At 45.3% G+C, this 23917-nt stretch overlaps 1 protein-coding gene and 1 long non-coding RNA gene across 31 annotated transcripts in view; one reads left to right on the top strand and one right to left on the bottom strand.

Annotated features, from left to right (window-relative positions):
• The window catches only part of LOC118144843 (uncharacterized), a 236035-nt gene that overhangs the window by 22337 nt on the left and 189781 nt on the right, over nt 1-23917 (bottom strand). For 15 of the 28 annotated variants that reach the window (XR_013520983.1, XR_013520990.1, XR_013520987.1 and 12 more), the window contains 2 exons: nt 21645-21712; nt 377-435 (listed from right to left, as the gene is read on the bottom strand). The exons of 2 other annotated variants lie outside the window; for them this stretch is intronic. This is a non-coding gene — a long non-coding RNA (uncharacterized LOC118144843). Of the gene's footprint in view, nt 1-376; nt 436-1532; nt 1665-20365; nt 20578-21644; nt 21713-23917 lie in introns of those variants that run through there. 11 more of the 28 variants (XR_013521001.1, XR_008474290.2, XR_008474291.2 and 8 more) reach the window with 5 other exon arrangements.
• Nucleotides 1-23917, top strand: part of CYP19A1 (cytochrome P450 family 19 subfamily A member 1) — a 95716-nt gene that overhangs the window by 14595 nt on the left and 57204 nt on the right. The window contains exon 1 of one of the 3 annotated variants that reach the window (XM_009005416.6): nt 1745-21687. The exons of 1 other annotated variant lie outside the window; for it this stretch is intronic. The gene's annotated coding sequence lies outside the window, so the exon portion shown is untranslated. Of the gene's footprint in view, nt 1-1744 lie in introns of those variants that run through there. One more of the 3 variants, XM_009005419.5, reaches the window with a different exon arrangement.

Genomic DNA, 23917 nt, shown 5'->3' with positions numbered 1-23917 from the left:
TGCATTTCTAAAGTTCACCTTGTAGGGTTTCTTGTCCTGTATCTTTAAAAAAAGTAAATTTAAAACCCTGAATATTAGGCTGAGGATTTTCTCTTGAAAGAGACACAGAGTCATGATCAAGAGATTGGGAATTTCATGGCTTAAGAGGATTCTCTCAGAAGACCTTCTAGAAATAAATTCAATAAGCTCCAATAATCTGCAACCTATTTTTCTTTCTTTAAAACAAACAAAATTAGTTATGGAATTAAAATTTGAAAAATGCAGAAAGCTTAAAGGAAATAAACATTTCCTGTAATCTCACCATCCACTGAAAACCATGGTTAACATGACACAGGAGTGGGCTTGGGTTGGAAAACAAATAGGAAGAGAGTTTTACCTCTGGAAAGCATTGCTGCCTCCCTTCCACACTTTACGGCACATATTAGCTTAGTGACACTGTAGGGAGAAGCACAAGTTAAAGATAGCTTAATTTGGCAAGATTTACTGCTTAGCTAAGGGGCTAAAAAGATGAGTGGGGTAGAAGCAATGGTTTCCACAGCACCCCCAAGATGAGGGGTACCACTTGTGCAAATTTAGCACCAGGGAGCAGGGCCAGGCCAGAACCTCATCTCAATGTTTATCAAGCCCTCAGTATACCTTCCAACCCAGAAAAACAATAAAAATGTTAATTTTTGAAATCGCTAATAAAATATTAAATACAATGTCAATATTTATTTTAAACCAAATTGCCCTGAGAGCACAGTTGTTTCTAATGACTTCCTCTTCCCTGGTCCGCTATTTTTCGCCCCAGTCTCATCTTTCTGGACTTTTTTGCTGCAGTTGGTGAGCGTGGAAGGGCTGAAACCACTATTATCACCACTATCACTGCCGTCCCTTTTGCATGTCAACACCCCGCTGCATCCTGCACCTTGCCTCTTCCTTTATACTTCCTGCCTTGGGTGAGGTCCCAAGTATCATCCTCAGCCTGGGATCTTCAGGCTCCTAGAAGGTATTTCCTCTTACTCACCCACTGACATGTGCAATTGCAGCCCAAAGTTGAACTGGTTGTAAGGGCCCCCTTCAACTTGGCTCCTCTCTCCCCTCTCACTGCGTCCTGCCACCTATTCAGCTCTACTTGTCTGTCTCTTAGAGGGAACCATCTCTTCAGTTATTAGCCACTCTTGTGTACACACAACCTGCTGGTTTTCACTTCCTCATCTTTGCTCAGTTTTTTCCACCCAGGCGGCAGATGCCTCAAAACCCAGATGGACACTGCCTTTCAGAAGCTCTGCCTAACAAAACCCACCTACATCTCCTACTTGGCATCTCCAAGCACTCGTGTGTTTAGGCTAGGCTATATGTGTTTTCACGTTTATGTTGTTTTCATTCCTGACTTTATAGTGATGACAATACTAATTCCTACTTATTTAAGGGCTACCATGTGCCATGACATATACCTTTTTTAAAAAAGGGCATAGGCAGAAGGAGAGGAAAAGCAGTTCAGAGTACTAAGGGGCTATGATTGGAAGGGTGTCAAGAACCAGCTGTCTCACCCTCTGAAGGGCTCCCTGGCCCAGCCTGTCCTGCCTAAATTCTCTAATCAGAGTAAATGTCACTGGTGGGTAAAGATTCTCACCCTCACCTCTTTTACCCCTCCACACCTGCCCACCGCATCTCCACTGTTCAGTGCAAAGGCTCCTGGGAACAGTGACATTCTAAACTGTTAACAGCTGAAGCCTTCCAAAGGATTCTGTCACCCAGTGACAGTTGGTTGAAGACCGTGAAAGAGAGAGGTCCTCCAGGGTTGGGAGTGAGACTGACTGGGAAGGGAAATTACCAGCCTCAGGAAGAAAGAGACTCCCAGCCTGAGCTCCTTGTAGCATACTGGCAGAGTTAGAGCCTCATGCCTTACCCAGCCATGCCTTTGAGCCCCCTTCACAGTTTACAGGACATAGCCCTGCAGGGGACCCAGAGATGAATCAGACATGGATCTTGCCCTCAAGGAGCTTATTGTCTAGTGGCAAAAAGTGCCAACTGCATATAGCCAGTGCAATTTCAAGGGCTGTGGGACTTCAGAAGAGAGAAAGATGTGGATTGAACATCAAAGAAGGCCTGTCAGAGGAGGTCACATTTGAGCTGGACCTATGAAGATCTCAGGAAAATTTCCACGGGCAGGTGGTGCTAGTTATGGAGCCAGACCTTCAGTCTGAGACTGATCTGTGAGGGCTTCAGGGAGGGGGGAAAGATGGAGAAGGGTAAGAGGCCAAGGAGACCCTGGCCACCTTCTCTAGTAAGAGGACACCAAAGATCACGCATTGCCTGCTTTAACATTTTGCCTACCATTGCCCTGATGAAAATAGGCTGCTGTTTGGGAGGAGTAATTGGCTAAAAGTTGAGAACTCAGACTTGGATTTGACCAAGTTAAACCAACCCTGGGCCCCATGATTCTATGAGTCTGTAATTCACAGGCAGAGCCAATGACACACCTTTGGGACTAGGCAAGGCCTTTTGGTCATTGAATTCCCTCTGGGGGAATTCACAGGAGAATGGTGGATGGCAAACCCCACAAAGTGAATATGCCCAGGACTGTTTTCATGATAGTTCCCGATTATTGACTAGCTCATGCCTGTCAGCAGAGCCAGAATGGACACGTACTATAAAAAGTATGAGGGTAGGTAGAGGTGAGAAAAAGGACTGGCGGTGACATTAGATGGCAAGAACATGAAATGAGGTTACTTGATGAGAAATCCCGAAAATGATCAGGAAGGTAGTTAGGTAACTCAGTGATCAAAATGAGGTAACTGGGCGATAAAGGGGGAAATTAAGAAGCCTATGCTTTGTTGTACCCAGTTTTTTCCCCCACTGTTACTGTTCTAGAATTGCAGCTCTGCATTTTGTGGAAGTTACAGCAGAAATCTTGTAAAAAAATTTTTTCTCTTACAGGGAAATAATTCCCAAAATCTTAACTCTTTTCATAATATTTGTGCAAATTTCAAGAATAATTTTTGCTTGATCTTTGGTGGTACCACATGCTATGGACATTTGCCTTTAAATCCCAGCATAACCAGTATATTCCCAGGATTCTAGTCATTCCCAATGGGCTGAATTTAGCCAGGAGTAACCCTAGCCTTGCAAAGACAAAGCAACCCAGTGATATGGAACAAAATAGAAGCTGACAGACAAATCAGGTCTAGTCGATCAAAGGATGAAGAGCAGCAGACTCAGGCCAGAGGAAGTAGCACATCTTGGATGGCCAGAAAAAGAAGAGAAGGAAGGCATGTGGGGGATCAGCCCAGGTAGATGTCAATATGCAGGACTCTGGCCTCCAATCCTAAGACCCCTTGGGAGGGGAAGAGCATTCATTTTCTACTTCACTTTTTATGCACCTGGCTTGGTGGAAGGAGCCTTGGTCTTAGAGGTACAGTCCCTGCATCCAAAATGAGATGAAGCCTGCCTCTGGTCAAGTCAGGACCAGAAAGGCTAAGTTGATCTAACTTGGAAAGAAAACTTCATGCTATTTCAGTTTTATGCTCAATGGCTGCCTTTGAGGGGCAAGAACAGTACTAGAGGAGTACGAAGAATCTCAGGGTATGAGAGAGAGGAGGCAACACAGCCAAGTCCAGTGTGAGAAACTGCCTTCTGGGGAATTTCTTCACATAGCTGTATGTTTAGCTGGTCTCTCCAGCTTCTGTCTGACCTGCAGTAGGTTGCTTCAGAAGTCCAGTTTTCCTATGACCATTCCAATCCCCTGCAAAATACCTCTTTGATGCTCAACGTGGCAGTCCCCTTTGGATCTGACTTCTCTTTTGACAGCTTCTCCACCACCCTGTTTTATTGGTATAATTGTCTTCCCTGGAAAGGTGGTTCCCTTTCTTAGCTTCCTGTTCTTCTGCTCACCTCTTTTTCCTTCCTGCTGTTTCTCCACAAACACTTTGCTGACCTTCAATAATTTTGGTGTCCAGATTCAGTTTGGGGCCTACCATTGTTTTATGTCTCGCTGGGTCACCATTATCTTTGAGCAATGTCCTCATTACCATATATTTTTAAACTAAAAAGTTTGCATGAGTAGGGATCCCCAAGCATTTGATATAAGAAGAAAGGCACAGAAATAGGGTTATAATTTGGGGGCAAGCGTATTCCTTGTAGGAGGGAAAGGCAACAGGAGCTGGTTCCCAGTGCAGGGTTGGAGGAGGAGCTGTTGCCGGTACTGCTCATATGCAGCAGGCTGCTGGCACAGGGGGTTCTGGAGCTCCAGGCTTGGCAGGCATGGTGGGAGAGCTCTCCATTTTAAATACACAAAATATACATTCTCCACTTTAAATACACAAAATATTGATCGGCCATTATTGATACCCATTTTTAGAATAAAGCAACATTCCCATTCTCTCTCCCTCTTTTTCTTCCTCTTCCTCTCCTTCACTCCTTTTTTTTTCTTTCTTTTCTTCCTTCCTTCCAAAAAAAAAAAAAAACGCTTTTGATGGATTTCTATGAAGAAAATCATCTAAATAAGAGTTTTACTCAAACCCGGGTCAGTACTTCCTGGTAGCTCAGGACTTGGAGGGGGCTGGCGGACACGCTGCAGAAGCACACCGACAGTGGTTTGGTCCTGCCTAGACCAGTTGCCATTTCACTCTTCTTCTTGCTCAGATTGGCTGTGCATTCTCTTGCTTTCAAAAAAATGTAACTGCATGAATGAAAGTGCTCTCATCCCCATTTCTGCCCAGTGAAATCCTACCTCTCCTCTCAGTTCAGCTCAAATGCCACCTCTTCTGAGGATCTTTCAGTGTCCAGTGAGAGGTCAATGTTCCCTCCTCTGGACCCAACAGCCATTTGGTTGGGTGCTCCCCTACACTCTAAAAGTGAGCATGTTAGTGAAGTTCTCATCTTCCTTGCTGGGCTGAGAATAAGTTAGTAGGAGATTGCTGAGCATTGAGGCTAGGATGAGCTGGTATGGTGGCACTTGTTTTTTCACCTGCCATTAAATCCCTGTATAGGAACTTCTCACTGAGCTTGCTTTCTCTGTGTGTGCGGAACTGCACGAAAACACTCCTCTTGGCCTTTTCTTTGCAAAGGCACAGTTAGGTCTGCAGATACAGAATCTGAGCAGCTGTGGCAAGGCAGCCCTGATCACATGGCCCATCTTTTCCATTCTTCAGCTGTCCTGACCAAAGGCCACATTGGAAACAGCTCTAAGAGCCACTAAGAGCTGTGGAGGCAGGAGTAGGGGAGGAAAGACAAATGTCAAAATTCATGGAATGATCCTGGGTAGCAAGTGGCTAACGGGGGATGAGAATGGGTGACAGAGCCTTTCATCTTTGGGGTCACAGCCTGTCTGGCTGCAGAGTAAGAAGGCCAAAACATCTGTCAGCTGGGCAGCAGCTCCTATGAATGAATTGCCTTTGTCTTGTTGGAGGCAGGGATGAGTGTGAGTTTATTTCCTCAACAGAAAGCCATGTAAACCAGGGATCAGATGGAATCCCTGGTGGCGGCCAGAAGCCCAGTATACTTTCAGACAGGAGATGCCCATCAACAATGGAAATGAGTACACAGGGCCTCAGAAGGAAGGGTCCTGTGTCTTGGCAGAAGGCCCCTCACCTCTCTATGAAGCTCTTTGGGGCAGAAGCCCTTGCCAATTCCAGCAAACCTTCATGGAGTATGGAGATGGCAGGTGGGGTGCCTGGTCCCAGTCACTCCTCTCCCAACTTCCCACTAGCTATGTGGGCAAGCTCACATTAGCAATGAGCTCAGGCCTCCTTTGCTCATTTAAGGAAAAGCAGTGATCCCATTATCCTAGGGGTGATTCTTTGCCCCAGACTCAGCTTCTTTTTTCTAACTTCCTTCAGCCCTGCTGGCTCCTCCTCAGCAGTAGCTAATGTAGGATGATGATCAGCAGCAGTTGAGTTATTTTTAAGTCAACAAACTACCAATGCTAAGAGTTCCTAAGAAAGCAGGGAATTCAGAGCCACGGAAGCAAATGCTAAACATGATTGATGGGCATGGAAGGGAATGATCTGCACTGCTGCTTAAAAAAGTAACCCCCCTATTTTTAGATTGCATTCCAGCCTGGGCAATAGAACAAGACTCCTGTTCTCTCTCCCCATTTCTCTTTCTCCTTCTTTCTTAAAAAAAAAAAAAAAAAAAAAAAAAAAAAAAAAAAAAAAAAGTAACCCCTTGAATTTAATCCTAAAAATGGCCAAGCTAGAAGAGTCCTTAGAAATCATCTAGTCTGCTTTTTCCCTCCCTAGAAATTTCTACAGATGAGAAAGTAAAGTGGATGATGATTTAGGGCTGAGGCACTTAGCTGATCCAGAGCTAGAAGCCAACTCTTTCTGCTTCCTATGTGAGTGATCTTTTCACAAAGATCAGTAGAATATGTTTCTGGATTTTTTTGTTTCAATGAGCTTCGTTTATTACACTTTATTTTTCATAGCATGGGCTCCATAAAACTAAATTACTCTATGAACTCTAATAAGGTCATTAAACAAGCGTCAAACACAGAGGAACTTTCAAGACATCAGGATACTAAATCAGCGGAGGTTAGAGTCAGTGGACAGTTAACTCTGAAATATCAGCTGGTAGCATATTCCAAATCAGTAAGGAAGGAACATTTGGTTCTTATACCACCCCAAGAGTGGCGGCATTCCAGCTGGTGAGTCCTCCTGGGCTCTTGATGCAGTGCTCTCCTCCAGCTCCTGCTTTGCTTTCTGGGGTAAATTCAATACCCAGGGGCAGGGAACCAGACTTGGAAGGTCCTCTCCCTACCTGTAACTCCTGCTTCAACACCCAGCTCTTCAATGTCTTCCCTGTGAAGCTTTCCTGTGTCTTCCCCCATTCCTCAGAGAAGCCCAAATATTAATGTTCCTCCTTCATAACGTCCCTACAGTCATATTGTGAGGTTACTGTGTTAGACCCCCACCAGGCCTAGGGGTGTTTTTGTCATTTGTGATCTTTCAGCCTCGAAGACTACAAATGAGAATTTTAGTGTCAATACAGGAGAACTGGGACCCACACCAGATAGAGTTCACTAGAGACAAGATAACCCTACTGGGGTAGACACTGAACAAGGAGGGAGACAGGGGAGGGAGCAGAGCAGTGGTGGTGTCTGCAGGAAAGCCTTGTTGAAATCATGGAGGCTGAGGTAGCTTATGAGAGCCTGGGTCTTAGAACTGACCCGTGGGTCACTGAAAGAGAAGCCCCTCTTGGAGGGGAATGAGAGGCTGCAGCAGCTCTGAGTCACACAATCAGGAAGGGATTGAAGGCTTGAGGCAAACAGCCATTATGACAAAGGAGAAAATGTGCTTTACTTCGTGGGACTCTGTCTCCCCTGGTGGATCTAGCACACTGGGAAAGGCCGCTGTCTTTTGGCTTGAGGCTCATCTGTTGAAAAGGAGGCTGGTGTCACCCTAAGTCGGGCCCATGTGGAGATGAGGGAGAGCTGCGTGGGGTGTTTGGAGTCTGGGCCTGTCTCGGCTCTGCCACCAGTTGGTTGCATGGCCTTGAGTAAATCTGCTCCATCAGAATAACGTGGGCAAGATAAACTCTAAACTTTTTCCAGGTCTAAAGGTCTGGGATCCCAGGGCTGCATGAACCTATTCCTAACTCAAACCTGTTCATGGGTGTCTCTAGAGAGAGACGGACGCAAAAGTCGTCACTTGGCCCTTTTGGAAACAGTTGAGTCAAAAAGTCCTGGCCCCCTACCCATTTTTAAGCAGGGCCTCACAGGAAACAGTTTGCAATCCAACTGGTACACTGGCATGAGGTTGTAAATCCTAACCAGGAGAGCAAACCAGAAACCTCTCTCCTTGGGTGTTCAAAAATACTTCATTTTTTAAAAATTGTCTTTTAAAACTGTAAAGGTGTATAAACATTAGTTTTAGAGCAATTGCTCCCCAATAATTTCTTTTACAAACAGGAATACGAAAAACAAATGGTGGTGGGAGGACCCACTAAGAACACCATTTTTAAATTTTGCTAAGTAAGGACATTAAGGGAAAAAACTCAAATCTACCATCATTGTTTAATGTTCAGCAAACATGAAGCATGCTAATAGCAAAAAAGTAAGAATGTAACCTCAGCATAAAGGAACAACCCTTTAAACTGAATTTAGCACTATGAAAAATGTTCCTAATTGTCTGCAATTTTAGCATGTTTCCCCCTGCACATACATTGGCCCCATGGATTGGTGCTGGGGATCACCAATTTAAGTGTCTTCTGATAAAGGCCCACGGACCCACATGAGTGCTGGCCTGTTCTTTTTAGAAACTTCCCACACTGCAGAGAAGTGATTGTGAAGGTCTCCATCCCTGCCATGCTCCCACGTGCCACCTTGACTTGGGAGAGGTAGAAGACTCACAAAAGCGTGTCAAATCAACATCTATTCCTTTCTCTTTCCCTCAGTTCTCAAGGGAAGAACACACTTTTCCTCTCCTCCTCAGATTCTCTCAAGGCCTTCTCTACAAAAACCCCTGCCCAGAGGGTTACTCCTAAATAAAGCTCCTGCCTCTGTCCCCTTCCCCAGCCCCCAACTGACTTGCCTACCTCCCCTTGCTGCTGTCCCCACCTATTCCCCTTCATGCTGGCTCTAGAAAGATGCGGTCTTTGTCCCGAGCCTCAGCCCCTCTGGCCTCCCTGCCATCCAGCTTCTAGCCTCCCCTCTCTGGAATGTATGCAAGAATCATCAAGCAGCTTCTGGAAATCCAGGAGTCTGTCCTTGGTCATTGTCGTCCTCAACCTGACTGCGTTCTTGAGAACGTTCACGTGCTCCCAGAGACATTCTTTCACCTGCCTTTCTTGGTCTGGCCACATTTGACTGTGTCACTTCTCTCACTCCTCACTCTTCTCTGCCCTTCCCCAGACCTCTGTGCTGCCTGGGCTTCATAAGGGAAGGGCTTGGCCAGCTCGCCCAAAGTCATCCAGAACTGGACCTGAGGGAACCAGCTTAACTTGCAAGTTCTTTTATCTGCACAGGAGATGGGAAGACACTAAGACTGTGCTTCAGTGCTGCCCCACATCTGTCTTTCTGAATTTGGACTTGGTTTTTTCTTTACATTCCATTCAATAGAATTTTCCATTATATTCCACAGTGTCTTACCTAACCCCAGCTGTCTTTACTCAACAGCAATGCCTCCTGAGAGCCTCCTGGGTGTCGTACTCTGTTGTGTGCTTTTGAGGACTAGGACGTTAGTAAGGCACAGTCTCTGCCTTTGCAGGCCTCACAAATTCATGGGGAAAATAGATGTTCCAGTTACAGTGAGACAAGGCAATCTGGCAGTAACTCCACAGAGAGGAATGATAGGCTGGGTGGAGGGATAGAGGGGAGCGGGTAATGGAGGATCCTAAGGAAACTGAGAGAAGAGGAGCTCGGGTGGGGCTGGTCTGCTCTCCTGTGTAATGCCTTGGCTAACATTTTACTTGTCCTTCTGAATCACCCTGGCATTGTCAACAAAGGATAATGTATGATCCCTCTTGGAGTAAAAAGCCTTTAGCAGTACTTCACAAAAAATTCTATTGTAAATTTTGTGTCCTACCTCAAATTAATTAAAAAAAAAAAAAAAACACGTGGTTAATTCACTCCAAGCCCACTCAGCTGCTAAAGAATTTTGAGTATTCAGCTAGAGCTCTTTGCAAGGAACAAGTAGCTCAATTATTCTAGTTTCATTATACAATGTATCAGACATTCTTTTGCATCAAGGAATTAAAGCACATTTTCTCTGGCAAATGGCAACAATATTTGATTTGAAGACATACCCTACACAAGTGGTTCTTGACCAAATGTAGTTCCATTTAAAGAGTTTTCACATGATTTAACCTTTTGGAGTCTCGTCTCAGCTGGCTCATTCCAGGGAGTTCTTAGCTCACACTTGCTAATAATTTGGTTTACAACTGTGCAAATTCTGCAGTTGACAATACTGTGCACCAAGCATTGAACTCTTTTATTATTATTTTAACAGGTTTTGGGGAAACAGGTGGTGTTTGGTTACATGCACAAGTTCTTTAGTAGCACGTCTGGTATTTTGGTGCACCCATCACCCAAGCAGTGTGCAGGGTACCCAGTGTGTTGTCTTTTGTCCCTCACCTCCTCCCTTTCCACCAAGTCCCAAAGTCTATTGTAAGGCACTGAACCCTTAAGCCTTGTTCCCACCACTCAGCCAGTTGTCTCTGTCCTTTCCCTGGCTTTATTTAGTCACTTCTTTTGGAGGCTGGCCTTTTCTACCCAAGACACCATGGGCAGTGGAGCACTCAGTCCATGTTCTCCCAGGCATGCCCCACAATGTTAAGCAGCGAAACCTGGTGTTTGGGGACCAGGTGTCCACTAAAGGGCCCAGTCAAAGGAAATGTCTTCTCTTTAAAGAAAAAAGACTATCTTCCACCCATGAAGAAGGACCCTAACCTTCCCCCAGTATAAGTGTATAGGCAGGACCCCCACTACCCTGTACTCCTTTGTGCAATTTAGGAAAAGGTGTCCCATCCACATGGATACAAAGCTTGGCAGGAAAGCAGGGGCAGGATTTCAGCTTGCTTGGTCCCCTGTGCAAGTGAAGGAAGCTTTCCTCTGAGGTTTATTTAATGCTGTTCTCCCCAGACAGCTGCCTTTCCAATTCATAGGCTCCAGACCTTTGAAAGGCATATTCCAAAGGACAGACTAAACCTGTGGCAGAGATGATTGTCAGTTTTTGAAAATGCTGAAAGCTTTCCATAGATGCGGGATCTACAAGGCACCTTGCCTTCACATGCTGGGTCAATCCCATTGCAGCGGGGAGCGGAGGGCTGGACTGGATGATGCCCAGGAGCCCAGCATTGTGTTGAAATAAATTATTATGGTTGCCACTAAGGTGCAGTCTGTTCAGGGCAAATAATTAACCTAGATGGGGATGATTTCTCCTCTTGATCATCACCAAGGTTGAGAGCAGAGTGGCTACACCTGTCCAATTCGATTATTAGGCTGGTCCAAAGAAGAGTTCCTCCACCTTCTTCAACCTTCCTTGGGGCTCTCCTCCTTCTTTGACTGCCAAATTTCTTGAAAGAAGAGTCCACACTTGCTGTCTCAATAGCTTCTCTGCCTTGCATCTGACTGACTGAGTGGCTGACTGACGAGCGGTCACAGTGTGTTTGACTGCTGAAGCAGCAGGCCTTTTCTTGTTTTCCCACCCTATTTGTCAGTGTAAAGTGTTCTAAGCTGATGGTTTCTCTTTCATTTTTTTCTACTTTCTGCCTTGGACTCCAGTTAAATGACCCCTCCAGATTACCTCTACCCTCACAGCTGCTTTTCTGTGCCTAAGCTGAATGTATTGCTCATTAGTGCCTAAGCTCAACATATTGCTCATGGTTCTAACCTGAGCTTTGTTCACTAATCTCTATCTTCTGTGTTGGAGATTTGACCCACTCCTGGGATTTCCATGATAACTACTCTGTGATGACTCCCAGAGTCATCTCAGCCAATCTCATGTGCAGTCCTTGATGACCACATTTCAACATGTTCAAGGCTGTCATCTTCCCTGTCTATGTTGATCCTGCTGTGTCTTCTTTGGACAAATACATCAAGATGGTGTGGTCATGCACCTAGGTTGAAACCTAGTTGTACACTTTTCTGTGTGGCCTTTCAAACGAAGTCCTTTTTTCTCATGTTCTGTGAATGCTGCCAATGCTCTTTATATAATAAGCACTTGTCAAATGCTGGTCTCCTTCCCTATTTCTTATTAGCATGAACCTTTCCCCTCTACAGTGGGCTTGGAATCATCTGGTTTTTCATTGTAATAATGTACTTTCTCCTCCCTTACACCTCCCCCAGCCCATTTATCTGGAAACACCTCTCATGTGGGTCCTCTCTTTTCAATATTGAGGGGAGTCATCTGGGCCTATGCAACCAGTCTCTCTGCCTTAGGCTCTGCCCACCTGATCCTCTCTGCCTGCCACTACTGCCTGAAGCATGTTTCAGATCATATTCCTACCCAAAAAGCACCAGTGCCCCCACTCTCAGTTCCACACCTTTACTTTCAAGGTTTTTAATGCTCTGCCTCAAACCTAATTTTCTGCCAAACTTAGGCTGGCTCAATCACGTGGCCTACTGGGACCTCAGTGACAGAATCCAAGGGGGTTGGGTAACCACAGTAGCCAATATCTATTCGAAAGCCTCCAATCTGGAGGTTGGGGCAATGGTCTAGGGCCCTAATGATGCTCAAAGAGAAATGGGGCTTCACCTATTCCTAGGAGCTGGGCTCTGGTCCTCAGGCCAAAGATCCTAGGCAGAAGGATCAATGACTGGTCCCATGCCAAGATGCTTAAAAGCCAGGGCAGCTCTAGAGCACCAGCTGGAAGTCCAGAGTCTTGGGAAATAGAAGTAAAATCTCAACCTCTATGTATAGAGCAACTTGAAGGTGAGGAAGAAGGCAATGCAGTGGTCCTGGGCTTCTAGGTTAATGCTCAGGGTGGCCCCTCAACTGTTCGTTTTTTATCTTCCCTGGCTTTAGGCATGTACCTGCTTAATTAGTTTGACACACCTCCCTATGCTTACCCCTTTCCATAGAGAGTGCCAGGTCCTATGAAAGCTCTCTATATAACCTGGCCCAGTGAAATTTTCACAGCCAAGACAGAAAATAGGTGTAAATCTCCATCTTAGGCATTGAACAGGATATGTAGTGAGTTCATGGAAAACCCTTTTCACTCTTCTGAAGACTTAGGAATAAAAAACGGCTCTTATCATTTTGTCAGAAGGCACTCTTTCTCCACTTTAAAGAAGCAAAACTTCCTCCAGTTCAGAAACAGTAAATGAATGGTCCACCATGTGCTGAGAACTTTGCTGTTCACCTCCATGGTCTGCTGTTAGCAACATCTATGCAAGCATTCCATGGATGCTATCCTGGGTTTCTTCTTTTTATTATTAATAGCTAACATTTACTGAGTGCTTACTATATGCCAGGCACTATGCAAATGGAGACAGGATGCCTCATTCCCAGGTAGTTCCTGGGAAACTGAACAGAACCTTAAATAGAAACTCTGAGAAATTAGGGGAGTGTGGGCTCATGGGGGCTGCAATTCCAGAGGAGACCACACTCAAAAGAGGGTTTTGCAACTCAGCCTCATTTCAGGCCTGCTATATCACTTCCACTCACTCAGTAGTAGGCCTGGCATTTAGTGGGGGACAGGGTCATGTGGGAGGTTGGGACGCTATTCAGGCTTGGCCTTCACCTGCCTCTGCTGGGCCTGGATCCATGAATGTAGTGTAGGATGTAGTGTAGAAGACTTTTCCCCAGCCCCTCCCACTGTATCCCAGACCTCTCTCATCTCCCCACCTTTTGACCTTAAATATTAAAAATTCCCTCCATGGGGTGAGCTTTCAGTCCTTGGTTCACTCCAAACAGGCTTCAAATGCAAATAGTTCCAGAGAAGGTAAGAGAGTTGCCTCCCAGTACAAGAGATGAATGACTTGAGAAAATTCTTTGGCAAGGGGCAGGGAGAGGATGCCCAGGAATCCTGGCTGGCAGGAGAGTGGGGGAGAAAAGAGGGCACAGTGGGAAGCTATAGGCAAACACCTGTCATTGTAGCATTGCAGAAGGCCCCAAAGGACCCAGCCAGTATTGAGACAGGTTGGTTTAAAAGCCTCCTATGGGAAGGAACCCAGACTGATGACAAGCAGAGCCAAGTTCATGTGCCTGTGGATGAGAGTGTGGCTCTGGGAATGTGAAGCCTGCAGCAGGAGTCAAGGGCAGGAGAGCTGCTCCATGCCCAGAATTGTGCTGGGAATGGCATAAGCAGTGGCCCAGTCAGCTTGCTTATTCTAGACCCCTCTTCCCAAATTTATGATTTGAAAAGGAATTATTTTAAGATGTCTTTGAAATCTTGTATATAGTCTAACAAGGCATTTGAAATGTAAAGATTTGTGTATTAGGAAAGCATGAGGTAAATTACCTTCATTGAAAAAAAAAAATACAGTACCACAGGGAGTAGGATTCTCAGACAATTCAGCATGTCTGCCTGTTGGGGACCTGTAACCCACCACCCTGTCCTTCCACAAAGAATGCAACTATCCAAAAACCCTAGATCTGTAGCAATGACCTCATTTGAGAACAACCCCACCCCCTGCACTTAGCTCACCATTTCTCTTGGCACTTTGAGAAGGAGGTCGGAATGCAGTTGTGTGTGGGGAGGTCACTGCCGCATTATAGATCTCTTGCTCATGCTGAAAGTTGGCAAGATAGGCTGGGAGACAGCAGGGTTTCATCATCAGCGGTGGGCTAGATGCTAGAGGTGGGGCCGGCTGGGAGGGTGAAGGGCACAGAGATCCCCCATGCAATTTTGTAATAGACAGTAGGATATGGGGGAAGGGTGTCTCACCAGAGGAGCAAGGCAGAGCCCAGATCAGGGCTGTCATGCCTGAGGACAGGCTGCATTTAACAAGGAGCAGGCTGTGGGGCCAGGAGGTCAGATCCAGGCTCTGATTTTCAGGAAAAAGCAAGGATGGGAGAGTGAGTGGGGATAAGAATAAAAGAGAAGGCTAAGCAGACACTTTGTAGTGGGCCACAGGAGCGTGCCAAAGGGTGAGAGGATGGAGCTGGACCAGACTGCTTATCTGAAATGAGGAAGCTCCATTAGATGAACCAGGAACGCAGTGGTGAACCCTGTGGTGAAAGACTCCAGTTTTCAGCAACCCCCGAAGGGTGTGGGATGGTGGAGAAGCTGTGACTCAAGTAGCAGCTGTGGAACACTAGTGGCCAGCCCCAGGGGTGGACTGTGGGGCGTGGGCAGGGAGTTGGTGCCACACTTTGGACAGTGAGCAGAGCAGTGGCAGCTTGAATAAGAATTCCTGTCTCCAGATTGGGCTGGGAGTGTGGCAGGATTGAGCACACAGATAACTCAGCTGTCAGGACCTGAGGAGGGCCAGGGAAGGTAGGGGCTGGGGACAGGATGCAAAAGGTAAGCAGTTTCATTCATTCAAAAATCACTGCACAACTATGGAGAGCTACCGATACCAGCAGGCCAGGGATAGGAAGATGAGTAAGACATGGTCCTTACTCTTGAGAGGTTTGTGATTGCTCTAGGAGAGCTAGACTGGGGAAAATAGAGAATCCAGTGCCTTAAGACATGTAATCAAACTTATGGTGCTTTGAAAGCAATACACAAAAGCAGCTCTCTGTTATTCATGTTTTACTCCCATAATACTCTTTAGCTTATGCACATCAAATTTATCCATCCATTGACTATTCCACTGAGATACTGGACTTTTGAACATTCCACCTTCAACTCACCTCTAAGACTTTAGTTGCCAATAAAATTGGCTGGCAACCTGGGACTGCTTTGGGTCAGGCACCAAGGAGGTGGTGCTTCTGTTTCATTTTGTAGTGTTAGCCCCAGACCATTGAAGAAAACCAGGAGTCAGTTTAATAATTATTTTAGGGGTCTTCACAGAACAACTAGTTGGAGGACATGAGGGAAAGTGAGGCCATTTGAGGGTAATAGGATGGAGACCTGGCCAGGGCAGAGTGAGGGGGAAAGGTGTTTGGGCCTAGGAGACAAAGACTGTGTAGGAGGGGCTGCTTTTTGCACAGCAGTGATACCAATGTCTGAGCTGTGGCTCTCCAAGAGTGTGACGAGGCCCCCACAGCTTCAAGGAAGTGGCACTTGTAGCATGTGAGACAGCCTGGTTTGTAGAGGCCTCAAGTTCAGGTGGGCTCTCTTTCCTGGCCAATTCCAAACAGACCTGCCTGATTTGCCAGAGGTACACAGGTATCCAGGTTCGCATTGCGTTAGCAATGCCTGTGGGAGAGAATAGGGTGAACCCCCAAGCAATTTTTTTTTTTAATTTTTTATTGGATTTTAGGTTTTGGGGTACATGAGCAGAGCATGTAAGACAGTTGCGTAGGACCCCCAAGCAATTTTTATTTAGCCTTCTTCTTTCTTGGCTGAGGAGCGTCAGTTGTTTTTCCTGAAAGGATATATCCTCCATTATTTTGATTGGGTGTGTCCGGGGATGCTGGGAAGAACAAGATAGGCAAGAAGGGAAGGACTAATGAATTTTCTTGCGCATTCCTAAAGTCCTATTTTTAGATTAAAATTTTAAATCTTGAACTCATCACTATGTGCATCACAGGTCTGCAGAATATCATTGGATAAGTCATGTCCAGGTTTGGACACTTGCTGGTGGCTCTAGTCTTGCCGACCCTGCCTTCTATTGACCCCACCCACCTCACATATGAACGTGTTGGGTAGGTTCAGCCAAAAGCTCCTTCTTCTAGAATCAGCCTTGGCAAGACTAGAGTGACCTCCTGTCCCATCTAGAGGCCATCTAAAGGTATATTCTGAATTTGCCGAGGCTTACTTCTCTCAAGATCTCCTGGGTCAGGGGTCAACTTCTCACCTGTATGTCAGCCAGTGTATCCTCCTATAAATGAATTCCTGCCTTTTCTTTCCTTCTGGGTGATTTTCATCAGATTGCCTTGCTGCACAGGTACAAAGCAACAGGTCTGCAGAATGAAAACAGCTGGGAAACCCTGAATGGGGTGGAAGTAGGATGGAGGAGGTGGTGGTATCTTCTTAAGGAGGTACTGACGGTGGGAAGGTCTTTGTTTTTCTTGGGGAGGATTCCCTTTTTGCCGTCCAAGGAGACTTCCCTTACGCCATGGGCTTTGGCCATGCTTAGTAGTCAGGGCACACTTGACTTTGATATGCAACGTGCTAAATGGAATACACACTTTGTACCCCACTGGCCGACTGGCACCTTGCTGTGAGTCAGGGAGGAATCAACCTTCCAGGGGAAAAGAACAAAAACCAGACAAACCAGTGCCTGAAGACAGTTTAACTGAGTGCTTCCTGGCCTTTGTTTTAGCCCACCCCATCTAAAGATGTCCCAGATTTGAGCTATGGTGTGTGGAGGGGTAGAAGAGAGAAAATGTATGTGCAAATGAGAGGTGTTAGGCGGGCCATACAGGTGGAAAGAGGGGAGGTGGATTGCACAGGTCAGGAAAGAGGAGAATGGACACTAACTTGCTTTACAAGCAAAAATTTGGCACATTTTAATTATTATGCTTTGCTAAAACACCATGGTTGGCATATAATTGTATTGCAATTTAGTAATTATCCCCAATTTTTTATCTTGTGGATTACTAAATCTTAGAAGTTGGTGACTTGCTGTGGAATTGATTCAGTGTGAATACTAAGGTCTGCACTCATGGGGACACAGTGTCTTGTAAATTCAAGAGGACACTTGGCCTGTTTTCTTTCATGTTTCCCCTACCATATCACATTTGCTCCTGTTTCCCACCCCATCCCCCGTCTCTTCTCACTCAGTCAACTACTTATAGATGAGCATAATTAATACCTGAACATTGACAGGCAGCAACCAGAGGTAAATTACCAGCTCTGAAGAGGGTCAACCAGAGCCAAGCAATCTATGAGAATACCACGGTTCTTTCTCCGAGAAAAGCAGTGAAATTGGAGTGTGTCAAGGTGCTTATTAGGCTCTGATTTTTGTTGCATTGATTATCATACAAACGACAGCCCCAGGAGCTTCCCACCTTGAATGTCTAAGCTAAGAAGGTGAGTTGTGTATTTGTGATTGTTTTGGAGGCCAGGGGTGGTTGGGGCACTCTTCACTGTGGACTTCAACATGTCAGAGAGTGTCTCGGAGGTCTTCCTGGAAAGGTTGCTGTAGCTCCCTGAGGCAGGGTGGCTGCCAGGGTGTTGGTGTGACCAGAACTCTGGGGATTTGGGTGAGGAGGGAAGTCAGGTTTTCTCTGGCAGGGGTAAGAAGGGAGAACAAGGGAGAGAAGAGGTGTCCCAACAGGAGAGAGGGGTAGAGCTGTTATAGATGACTTCTCCTGGAGAGTTGGATCAGGCCCACTGTAGGTGAGAGGGGGAATCTTTCCCAAGAATCCAAGTGGTAAGTGAGTCTGACCTTCCCTTTAGGTGGTTATTCGAGAACTGATGGGTATGCATGTGGAGACACTGATGCCCGACAAAGCCGGTGCAGTCTGGATGGGGGCAAGTAAGGTGGTTAGAGGTCTTACTATGGAGTGAGACTGTGGTTACTGGTGCCAAAAAGAGAAGATGAAGTGTCATGTCTTAGGAACTCCATCTGCAAGGATGATGTCAAACTGGAAAAAGGGGTGAAATCAGCGAGGACAGACATTGCCACGTGTCTTGAGGTTTGCTCCTCCGGCATCTCTGTCTCAGCTCTTCTTATTCCAGAGGTCCCCGCGGACTGTGACAAAGATTTTTTCAGAATTCAGAGAGGCAACCGACAAGGGGCAAGCTTGGTTGCAGTACCTCTGACAAGCCTAGTAGCTGTCCCCTGGGAGGCTAATTCTCCCGCGCCTCACCACCTGCCTCCCAAGGCTGCCCTAGGGTTCAGCTGAAGGAGGCGGTTGTGCTTTGCTGCCCCCTGCTGCTCAAGTCCTGCTCTTCCATAGGAGCTGCTGAGCTGAATGTCTGGATGTGACTTCTTCAAGCAAATCCTCCTCTCCTGCTCACAGTGCTCTGGCTCTTCAGAGTAGGTTTCTGTCCAGCACATGGCCCCCGAAAGGGCCTGGAAAACGCTCCCTTGTGTGGTACTGGCCGAGCTTGGTATAAGTGTCTTATACACTTATATTCAGCAAGCATAGTATAAACTATGCTTGCTGCCCTAGGAATCTCCAGAGAGTGCTCCAAACATCTGGCATAGCCTCTATTCTTACCTAGTCATGTTTCTTTTCAGGCCATTTGGCCTCTTCTAGGAACAGTTTCCTGGAGAAATAGAGTTGTGGTCACTACACTGGAGTCTTCCTGGAATAGGACCGGGTCCTTCCTAAGGTAGAAAGAGCTGTATAGTGAGGGGGCTGTGTGAGCATTCCTAAAAACGGTGTCTGCTGAATTTTCCACTGGGAGATGCCAAGTCCTAGGGGAGTAGGCAGCAGTTGGGCAGTAGGCAATAGACAGCACCAGGGTCTGTGGATGCTCTGTTGGGGTGGCATCAGGGGACACTGGTTTCCCCAGTAAGAGGTGCTGCAGTGGCAATCACTTCCACAGAGGATGCCCCGGATGCAGCTTGTCGTCTCTCACTGTCCTGTCTCCTCGGTCAGGAGGCAGGCGCCTACTGTTCTGGCTTCCCATTCCTGAGACTGGAAGATGGCGCTTGTGTGGGCTGGGCAGCTTTCTAGCAGTGGTGGGTCAGGATGTGGGAGCGCTGTGGTCCAGGCACCTGTGGACAGGTGGCCTGCCACACTGCAAGCCCCAAAATGACACTGGACTGCATTCCTTGATGCAGTTACATTTGTACCAGTTTTTTTTCTCCAAGCTTCAAGTTGGAACATTTGTAAGCCGAGCCCTCATGGGTCCAAGCCTGTTTTCTTCTCCACAGCACACTGAGTGAGGGAAAGGGCTCATCATAGATCCCGGCCTCTCCCCACCTCCACCCAGGCAGATGAGAGCCTGGAGCCGGCCAAGGACTGGTATCCAAAATGATGCCCGAGTCACCTCCTGATAGGAAGGAAGTGGCCAAAAGGAGGTGTAGAACCTCATGTCCTAGAGGTCAAAGCTAAGAGTCCAAGGCAAATGGCCTCAAGGCAGAAAGAGTCAAACCAGAGCCCCCCAAAATGGAGAGATCCGGATGGATAGATAAGAAGGGAAGGCTTTTAGTTTTATATCTAGGACCAAAGTACAAATGTGAGCAGAGCGGGCTCTGATGGAGGGAGCCAGTCACATGGGGTTTAGGATGGAGTAACAGTTCAACCCCCTTAGACCCATCCCTTCTCTCTCTCTTTCTCCTTTGACTTTGAAATTAACAAAAACATTTAATCACATTCTAAATAAAAAAGGCCTGTGCAAATACTTGGAATTGGGAAAAGAGGAGAATATGACAGTTTCTGCCCTCAAGGAACATAAAGTCAAGTTCACAGCCTTTTTGTCTTTCAGCCTTCTCTTCTCCCTCTCATCCTTTCACCTAGCATGTCCTCAGCACCAACTGTATACCCAGGCATTATTATTTCTCTTGCCTTCTCCACTGCTAATTCCTTCCTAGCCTTTCCTTTCTGCTTGCATTTCTAGCCCAAAATATAAGCCACAAAGAGAAATTTGGGGAATTAGAAGGAAGAGACTTTAAGAGAAAATGTGGATATCATCGGTGTCTCCATCAGTTTTGACTCATAGCTTGGGTTGGGGGAAGTCAGTGTTTCCTGTCCTCTTGCTGAGGAAATTTCTTCTGAGCCTTAGCTACATCCCATGTACACAGGGCATCATTCTGTTCTTTTTTCCTGGTATATGTCTCTACTTCACATTCAGGCTGGTTGTGGGTCTTCCATCTACTCTGTAGCTGGGGGTGTGGGGGTAGATGCCAATCTGACAGTGACCAGCACTACTAAGTGGAATGAGAACCTTCTCATCCTCCCGCTGGGCTCCCACCCCAGCCCCCAGGTCTCACCTTGCCCTCTCCTGTGCAGTGGGTTCATTCCAGGACGCCTTCCAAATCAGGCTAGGGCACTGAAGGCTTCTAGAATGGCAAGCACTTTGGAGGCTAGGCAGGGCACGCATCTTTAAGACACTAGGTACTCTTTTTACTTCTCATTTTGATTTTAATCCAAGTCTTTGGTCTCTTTTTTGCTTGCTTTTCACCCAGGACAGAGTCACAGAGACCTTGGAGAATGGGGGAGGTAGAAGAAGGAGAAATGCAGAAGGAGGTGTGTTGTGGTGTTATCCAGTGGAGGGTCGCATCCAGCTTTATTTTGCCCCAAAAGATCTTGCATCCTACCTGTTAAGAAACTTGGAATGCCACTATTCCCTTAAATCTTAAAGGAACTTGAGTCCTTCGTTTAAAAATATATTCCTAAAATGTAAATATCCCTATGTGGGACAGTATTTAGCCGACAGTAAATTTGAGGGGAGGGTCTCAAGGGGCGGTGTCACCAGGAAAAGAGAGAGAAAGGCACCTCCCCCCAAGCCAAACCTTACCTTCCTTAACCGATTGTATTTTCCCTCTCAGCTATTGCTGTATCTCAGTACAGGAGAGAAAATAAAAGGTAGAGAGATTTTTATCCAAGCACCCCTGTAAGCCCCGGGTGTACACGACTGAACCTGATGCAGTGACAATCATGTTCACACATAAAAACATCTGGCTGAAGGCTAAGATCACTTCAGATTTCCAACTTACATTTTCCTAAGCATAGCATTTTTCTCTTAATTTTCCTTAGGAAAAGACTATAAAGTAGCTCCACAATTCCCATGTCTTCATACTCAAGCCTGCCCTCAAGTTTCCCTGGGACAGCTATCTGTGTGTGTGTGTAAATCTATATTTACAGCATCTGTCTAGGACCCCCCATGAGGAGCCGAAGTTTCAGAGAGCCCAGCGACGACGATGTACCTCCACAGAAGGGAGGCATGGCATTACTCTCTGTTCATGGGAGCGTACACACAGATCTTTTCTCCTCCTCATGGTCAGCTTTCTATTTGTGATTAGTAATTGGCTTCTCTTGGTACGCTACGATCTATTACAAAAGCCAAACATTCAGAGGGCGAGCTGAAATAAAAAAATTTGGTTATAATTTATGTTGGCCCCTGACATATATATTTTTTTAATGGTTTGGTCTCCAAGCAACTGATCTCTTAGCAACAAGAAGCACCTTTATAAAAGATGGCACACAAAGAGTGATTGCCAGAAAAGCCACCCGGTTCCTAAACGGCCGCGCATCATTAGCAAAACTCACCATCTTCAAGAGTCCAAAAACTAGAAGTGACCAGCAGACCCAGGTAACCTTGATATTTGCACATTTTCCTGGAAAAAAAAAAAACTCATGCAACTATTGAAGAGAACAAAATTCTTTGAAATATGTTCATTTTTGAGGTCTTACTAGTTGGTCTTGGCTAACTTTTAATAATAGTATGTATTCTTTTAAATAACTGCTTGTTGATTTTTTTAAAAAAAACCATGATTTTTGTGATCAGGAAACAGTTCACTTGAAGTATTTCATTGGCATGAGAAGGGAAGGAGGGGAACAATCTACTATTTGTTTCAGCGTTTATTTCTGTAGGTTTTCATCTGATGGGAAAAAAATCCACATTGTGGCAAAAATAAGAGTATACAGAATGTCACCCAAGTGATGTGCACTATTAGGGAAATAAGTGTATTTATTTTCTAGTGTATTTTAAAACTGCTTAAATATTTAAAGAGTAGCAAAATAATTTTACTTTCAAACTTTAGCTTTTTAATCCAATGTCAATTTCAGTAGCAAGTGATAGTCTTGCTGCAAGTGTTCAAGGACTGGTTTTTTCATTTGCTTTAATTGCCGTGAGAAAAGATTCATTCCAAAACTAAAAATAGGAAAAATTACAGGCATCTGTACCTTGCTTTTTTCAGGTACCCAGAAATTGACGATTTAAATGTCTTTACAGAAAACTGGAATTAGAAATGAGAAACAATTGTTATTTTATCTATACTCCTTCAATTAAGCACAAGCTTAATTATAAACCTACTTGGGGTGCTCAAAGGGCATAAAAATGAGATGTTTTATGGGGGGGGTGACATAAAAATCCTCCTAATTGAGCTTGGAAACAATGTTACATAGAGATACTGCAGATCTAAGAAAACAGATTAGAAAATTTTATTTGCAATAAAGACAAGTTGAGATAGTGACACATCGTTTCATTTTTTATAAGAACTGCTTTTACCACTTTCTTTGTCTCTCTCTCTCTCTCTCTCTCTCTTTCTTTCTTTTCTTTTCTCTCTTTTTTTTTTTTTTTTTTTTTTTTTTTTTGGTGCCCTTTCTGAGGTGCAAATGCCTCTTTAAACTGAACTGTATGCAGACATCTTCTTGGAACCAGAAAATGGAAAGCTTTGTCTGAATACAAAGCTTGGTAATGGGTCAGGGCATTCAAAACCAACACAATCCCAGAAATTTTGGGACTTATAGTTGCTACTCTAAGCAAAGTCACCTCAACAGCACAGTATGATTACATTTGATTTTAAAGCTGCTTATGACCTTTATTTCTGTTACTACTATGAACTTCAGGCAGAAGAATTCATTTTTGTGATGGCTTTGCTTGGAAGTTAGAAATTTCGTTGGGTGTTTGGGTTGAATTGCCGAAATGCTTTTAAAGCAATGCACTATGAAATCACAGAGAAGCATAAAATCTTGTCCTTCAGAACTAAAATTGTATGTACTTGCAGTGTGGTAATTATTGTAGAAATGGTTTGTGGCTTTAAAGTTAAGAAACTTGCATAAATAATTGTGAGATGTAACTTGTGTTGGCTGTGTCTGGATACGTTTTCAGTTTTAACGGTACTGTAGTCTCCTAAAATATGAAGGGTTTTAAAATGAAAGCAAAGGTATGACAACATTTATATTGCAAGTGGCAGCTAAGTTTTTGCAGTGGTTCTTAAAATCTAGTCACTGTGTCCTTTGAGCTTCACGTGCTCTGAGTTTTATTTATACCTGAGGAAACAAGGGGGGTCAATGGGACTGTAGAGCTTATCATTTTGGCTGGCTGAATGAGCCATCTGACAAAGATGGACAAACACCTGCAAGACGGGAGATATACTATGAAATACTCTGATTAGACTGGCTGCTGTAGACTGAGTCAAATCATTCTGCTGTGTTGGGATTAGTTACTTCTGAGACACACACACAAACATTCACACTAGTCACTGTGCTTGCATATGACTGGTCTCAATATAAATGAGGAAATCAAAACAAGGCTCTCTATCAGTGAGAGCTTCCCAGGAAAAAGGATAGTTTTAATTTTGCGAATGATAGTTTCCAACACAATCTTTATTTAGTGTCTAAAAGTCCTAGACAAACTAGATGGCTCTTTTCCTTCAAACCTCAGGCTGGAATCTGGTGTGGGTGCGCCAGGGGGACACATCAGCTGTCAGGCACACTGTAAGCAGTCCGGCTATGGGGGTGATCTGTGTTGCAAATGAATCCATTTATTCTGGACACCTTTCTGCCTGAATGGAAACAATCAGGCAGGAACTTGTTCA

Source organism: Callithrix jacchus, chromosome 8, assembly GCF_049354715.1.
Source record: "Callithrix jacchus isolate 240 chromosome 8, calJac240_pri, whole genome shotgun sequence".
NCBI lineage: Eukaryota > Metazoa > Chordata > Mammalia > Primates > Cebidae > Callithrix > Callithrix jacchus.
This window is presented reverse-complemented; position numbering and strand designations above follow the sequence as displayed.